The following is a 7,002-nucleotide window of genomic DNA, read 5'->3' as shown; positions in this document are numbered from 1 at the left end:
TGAATTTGGAGCTTAAACCTTATAAACTGAATAGCATTTGCCCTGAATTTGTAGTCCGAGGCGTACCTTGAGAATGCCTCCAACCCACAAAATATTTATGTACTATGACTCCTGGTTCCACAGCTACGGAGAGTTCCCTTCTCTGGCCTGCAGGGCTACACTTGCGTAAAGGCCCACGAATCCCGGGGCGCACGCAGGTCGCAAGCATCCTTGGATCACGTGTGCACGCACAGTTTGCTAGTGTCCCTGGGATCACATGGGCCTGGTTAATCAATCAAAAAGGAGATTCCCATCATTGGGGGTGGGGGGTGGATTCCATTTATGTACAGAATTCCCAAAAGCATATTGGCAATCCCCAAATAAGAATTCACATCAGTTAGATAAAAATAAATGTTCCCTTGTTCAACATTAAGACTTCAATTAAGCATTGAAAATAAAAAAAATAGTTCTTGAAAAATAAAGAAAGATTTTAAGACAGGCCAAAATTTACCTGAACTAATTTTGTGTATGTGTTGAGGATTTAAAATAAAATGTTTTAAATTGTGCTGGTATAAGAAAGCCATGCATAAGGGTTTCCTGGGCAGTAGTTGGGCAAATAGACTGACTGCACCAGCGACAGTGTTTCTGCAGCGGATGCAAAGGATCGGTCAGTGAAATTTGACAGATCGCACGTTCTGGGTTTTTGCACTTTCGGGGCCTTTCTGAAGGCTTCTGACAGCGTACGCTGTGCATACCCTGTCGAAACCACTAATTTCAGGCCCATGGTATATTGCAAATGTCTTTTCACTGTTGGAATTTCAATTTGAATCTTGACAACAAGGAAGGGCTTTTCTCTCAATACTAGATCTGGGTTTAATTTCAGAAGCCATTTCCAAACATATTCCCCATCCCTGTTTTCCCAACCCCACTTTAGTGTCTGTCCTGGGTTTTTTTTTAAATCTCCAAGTCACTTTTCTAAATTGTAACCCCAAAACTTTTTGCTTAATGTTTGCTACAATACTTCTGCAGCTATTGATCTATTTAACCGCTCCCTCTCATCCACCTTTTGTCAATGTCACAGCAAAACCTTTACGATCTTGCATCGTGTTTGGTACTTCAAGCATAGTCCCATCTTTGATCCAAGTCCAAGGAGTGCTGACTTCAGTGCACCTCGTGCACAATTGGTTAAGCTATCCATCACCAGATCAAGGGCTTTGTGGTCTGTCAAAACTGCTCACTACTCCAGAATCACCTTGGAGAGCAGTGATTAAACCCCCAACTGCTTTTCTCCACAACCAACTTTCCTTTAACCCCTTCTCTGCCCTTGCCTCTAACAATGAAAGGAGCTCATGGACTTTTATCACTAAGATTGGGACTATTTGTTCAGCTGTCTGTTTTCCTCATCCCCTTGCCTACCAATCCAATCCAACCCCCACCCCACCTCGGCTATCACTGCTTATACCTGAATCCACATCTTCAGTTTTCTCCCATCTCCCCTTATGTGATCCGATCATTATTGCATTGCTGTTTGCGGGACCTTCCTGCGCACAAATTGGCTACTGTGTTTCCCTACACTTCAAAAGTATTTAATTAGCTGTAAAGCACTTTGGGACATCCTGTGATTGTGAAAGACACTTTATTATTTTATCCATGAACACTACCACCTGCTGCCAATCCAGTTACCCTTTCTGGCCCCCATGCTAGCTGACCATTGTAAATGTCTTCCCAACTCCTTTCCTAGCAAAATACTGGCCCATCTCCAACCTGCCTTAAAGAACATAAGTAGGAGTAGGCTATACGGTCTATCAAGCCTGCTGTGCTGGCCATTCAATAAGATCATGGCTGAACTTCGTCATCAATTTAACTTTCCCACCCTATCCCCATATCCCTTGATTCCCTTAGTGTCCAAAAATCTATTGATCTGTCTTTGAATATAGTTAACAACTATAAGCATCCGCAGCCCTCTACGTTAGAAAATTCCAAAGATTCACAATTCTCGGTAAATAATTTTTTTTTCATCTCAGCCCAAAATGGTCGATCCCTTATCCTGAGACTATGACCTCCAGTTCTAGACTCTCCAGCCAGGGGAAGCACCTTTGATTCCCTTAGTGACTACCTTGTCAAGCCCCCTCAAAATATTATACGTTTCAATGAGATCACCTCTCATTCTTCTAAACTCCAGAGAATATGGGCTCATTCTACTCAATCTCTCCTCATAGGACAGCCCTTTCAGCCCAGGAATCAATCTAGTGAACCTACGAAGCAAGTATATTTTTTCTTAGATAAGGAGACCAAAACTGTACACTGTATTCCAGGTATGGTCTCACCAAAGCCCTATATAATTGCAGCAACACATCCTTACTCTTATACTGCAATTCCCTTGCAATGAAGGCTAACATACTATTTGCCTTCTCAATTGCTTGCTGTACCTGCATGTTAACTTTGTTTGATTAATGTACAAGGACACCCAAATCCCTCTGAATACCAACATTAACTAGTCATCTTTTAAAACAGTCTGCTTTTCCATTCTTCCTACCAATGTGGATCATTTCACACTTCCCCACATTATACCCCATCTGCCATCTTCTTGCCCAATCATTTTCCCCTCAAGTCCCTGCAACAATCCTGATTAGAATTATATACTCTGGAACTGTGACGATGGAACATTATTCCTCCTTGACCTCTTTGTGGCCTTTGACATGGTTGACTACATCATCCTCCAACGTGGTGGGATTGTCCTTACCTGGTTCTACTCTTACCTATCTGATCATAGTCAGAGGATCTGCAGTGATGGCTTCTCTTCCTGCTTAATACCCCAAGGATAAAGCTGACGTAGATAGGATGGAGTCAGCTTGGAGCATTAACAAAATGATGGCCAGGTGTTGAGGGCAGGTGAGTCCAGAAGCTATTTGAAAGAGTATCGGAGGACGCACTGCTAGAGGTATTTCCGTGGGAAGGAAAAGCCAGAAATAGTGCAGAATTGATTGCGGGGCAGAAAAACGGCGATGAAGTTGGAGGTTGCTATAAGATCCAGAGCGGCGGAGAAATGGAATTTGGCCCAGAACAGTGAATTTATGGCCAGGAACCACACTAGCAAAATGAAGCTGAAAAAACAGTAGGACCGGTCGGACAGTCATAACCTCACCAGGAAACAGCAGAGGTGGGGGTTGTTGCCTGGATAAAGTTATCTTAAAACTTAGGCAACTGTTTAGAAGATCAGAGTCACAGCAGTTGGGTTTTACATTGTAGTCTGGTGGAGTAGCACAGTCTTGATGGCAGAGAAGTCTAGGAATTTGGAAGACAAATTTGAGCAAAGATCCAGTATTCACTGATGAAAACAAAGAGCATGCATAGTCAGGAGATGGGAAGTTCGACAAGGTAACTTTAAACATGCAGTTTGATCTTGTAGTTAGGGCTAAAATGCACCCACTATTGGATCCAGAGGAACTTAAACAGTGAAAGTGAGGAGATTGGGAGAAGAAACAACAAGGGATGGATAAGAGTTGCACAACAAAGGAGCTCTCTCAGGAGCTGCCAGCCCAGGAATATAACAGGATATAGAAAATAGGTGCAGGAGTAGGCCATTCGGCCCTTCGAGCCTGCACCACCATTCAATAAGATCATGGCTGATCATTCCCTCAGTACCCCTTTCCTGCTCTCCATACCCCTTGATCCCCTTGTTCCCAGACATGGCATAAATGGAAACTATTGATACCTATCAGTTGAAATATGAATTATATTCATAATAAAGAGGGAAAAGGCAAAAGATATATGGTTAAGCAAGGTTATTGGCCCATTTTATTTCATCCATCTAGAAAAATCTACAATCCTCATCATAGCATATCTTAAATAATTCTAATGTTTTTGCATTCTATCCTACCCGGAAGTCTGTTCCAAGTGTTGATCACTGTGTGTGTAAAAGCACTTTCTGATATCAGTTCAAAATTAGTCTTCAGACAGTCTGAATCTGTTCCCTTGTCCTTCCCAGAAAAAGACTTGGATTTATACAGCGCTATTCACGGCCACCAGATGCCTCAAAGCGCTTTACGCCAATGAAGTACTTTTTGGAGTGCAGTCACTGTTGTAATGTAGGAAACACTCCAAAAAGTTCTTTTTCTTGTATTGTGCATAGGCCATCCTACCCAAAACATCTACAAGAGGGCAGCACTCGTAAAGTGAAATGGGCAGTGGATCTAAAATCAAGAACTCAAATTATAATCAATAAGCTTTGGATTAATAATATATGTAATTCTGTGGTGTGTTCACCAGTCACAGAAAGCTTATGGTGACATTGCAGAGAATATGTTGTCATATTGAGTCGTCACAGCTGCATACTAAAATTCTGAACAGATGTCTTTTCGTTCTGTGACGGTTTATCTCAGATTTATATTTTTCTATACAATTTAATATATAGTAAAAAGTCACCTTTTAAGGTTGAAGAGCCCACTTGTCTCCAGCCTTTCCTCAGTCATAACTTAATCCTCATCCAGAAATGTGTCAAAGGACTTGAATGTTTCTTTTGTCTCGGTGAGCAATGTAGTACACACAGGGTAGTCTGAACAGCATAACATTCTCTGACTTGGATTCTACTGATTTAGCAATAAAGCATCTTATTTGTTGCTGCACTTCTGCGATGACAGACCATGTTATGTGCTGAGTCTACGAACACCCCTAAATCTCTTTTATCTTCACCCTTAATTTGATGCCATTCATGGAGATATCTGCTGCCTATTTTTATTCCAATGTATATTATTTTACACCTAAGCACATTGCATTTTTGTTGTTGTCCCTCCCACCTATGGATTTTGTATGCACAAAGATCATGCTTATCATTTTCAGGTAAATTCGTGATACCTCAAATATATTTAAATAACAACTATATAAAAATAGAAATGCTGTATATAAAACCATGAGTAAATGGCATATTTTTGAGATGTGATGCAACATTTAGACACTGAAAATGCCGAACATGAGAAAAAAAAGGTTTGGCAAACATCAGTGCATAAAAGGATCCTTTCAAATGATTCCAAGATAACATTTTTCTACAATGTAGCTTTTTATTTTACACATTAAAAGTTCAGAATTTTCTCACCTTAAAATAAATGTCATACTCCAGAATTGTTGTGTCATAAACACTGTAATACAATATTTCTCATGCACTATCTCTTAACACTTATTTCCTCTTGGTTTGGGCTAATCAGTGAGAACAACAGAATTATGAATAAGTAGAAAAAAGTATGGTTTCATTTTATTGCATGTTTAAAATTTCTGTAATGGCCCATGAGATCAAAAGATCGAAAATGATGGGGCCAAAATATTTGCCAAAAACACAATGGAGATGGATTCAAAATCATATTTTTTTTCAAAACAAAAAAAGTTGATTGTTTTATCTATGCTATCAAAAGAGGGGAAAATATTTTTAAATAAAATATGCAGTGAAGGTTTTCTAATAGTTACTGGTGGTTAATAACTACTTATCCTGATCCATGTCACTCTATGTCAGTTGTGGCTCAGTTGCTAGAACCCTCGTCTATAGGTCAGAAGGTTTTGGGTTCAAGTCCCACCCCAGTAACTTGAACACAAAAATCTAGACTCACACTCCATCACTATCATCATAGGCAGCCCCTCAAAATCGAGGAAGACTTGCTTCCACTCTAAAACTGAGTTTTCAGGTGGCTTTATAGTCCAATGCATGAATTACAGTCTCTGTAACAGGTGGGGCAGATAGCGGTTAAAGGAAAGGTGGCTGGGGAGTTTGGTTTGTTTCACGCTCCTTCTGCTGCCTGTGCTTAGTTTCTGCATGCTCTCGGCGATGAGACTCGAGGTGCTCAGCGCCTTCCTGGATGCTCTATCCTCCACTTTGGGCAGTCTTGGGCCAGGGATTCCTAAGTGCCGGTGGGGATGTTATACTTTATCAAGGAGGCTTTGAGGGTGTCCTTGAAGCGTTTCCTCTGCCCACCTGGTACTTGCTTCCGTGTAGGAGTGCCGCGTAGAGCGCTTGCTTAGGGAGTCTTGTGTCGGGCATGCGGACGACGTGGCCCACCCAACGGAGCTGGTCGAATATGGTCAGTGCTTCGATGCTGGGGATATTGGCCTGAGTGAGAACACTGATGTTGGTGCGTCAATCCTCCCAATGGATTTGCAGGATATTGCGGAGGCAGCACTGGTAGTACTTCTCCAGTGCTATGATGTGTCTGCTGTGTATAGTCCATGTCCGATATAGGGGGCAGGTATCACTACTGCCCTGTCGACCATAAACTTGGTGCCAGTGACCGAAGGCTGCGCTTGCACACTGGAGATGGTGTTGGACCTCATCATCGATGTCTGCCCTTGTTGATAGTAGACTCCAGAGGTATGGAAAATGGTCCACGTTGTCCAAGGCCGAGGTGTGAATTTTGATGACTCACACTCCCGTGCAGGACTGATACCCCGTCTGCTCTCTTGGTGGCCATAAAAGATCCCATGGTACAATTTCGAAGAAAAGCAGGTTATTCCTGGTGTCCTGGACAATATTTATCCCACAATCAAGATTATGTGGTCATCATCACATTGCTGTTTGTGGGAGCTTGCTGTGTGCAAGTTGGCTACCGCATTTCAACAGTGACTACATCTCAAAAGTACTTGATTGCTGTAAAGCGCTTTGGGATGTCTGGTGGTCGTGAAAAGGCGCTATATAAATGCAAGTCTTTTGTGGATTCAAAATCATTTTTTTTTTCAAAAAAGGTGCATTATTTGATCTGTGTACCAAAAGTGGAAGGAAAAAAAATCTTTAAAAAAAATATGCAGTGCAGGTTTTCTCACAGTTACTTGTGACTAATAGTTGCTTGGGCTACTTGGCTGATGAGGTAAAAAGGAGGCAACCCACTCGCGCTCACACACAAAAATTCCCCCCCTTGAACCATTGCCCGCCTCGGATTCCCGCCAAACCTTCCGCTGACGCACGCCCATTCGGCGCCGCGCTGATTGGCCAAGCGGGGCGCGGTGACGCGCGACGCTTTCTAGAACTTTCTGCCGAGGCATAAA

Source organism: Pristiophorus japonicus, chromosome 11 (assembly GCF_044704955.1).
Source record: "Pristiophorus japonicus isolate sPriJap1 chromosome 11, sPriJap1.hap1, whole genome shotgun sequence".
Classification (NCBI taxonomy): Eukaryota; Metazoa; Chordata; class Chondrichthyes; family Pristiophoridae; genus Pristiophorus; species Pristiophorus japonicus.
The sequence above is the reverse complement of the archived record's forward strand: the minus strand, read 5'-3'. Positions refer to the sequence as shown.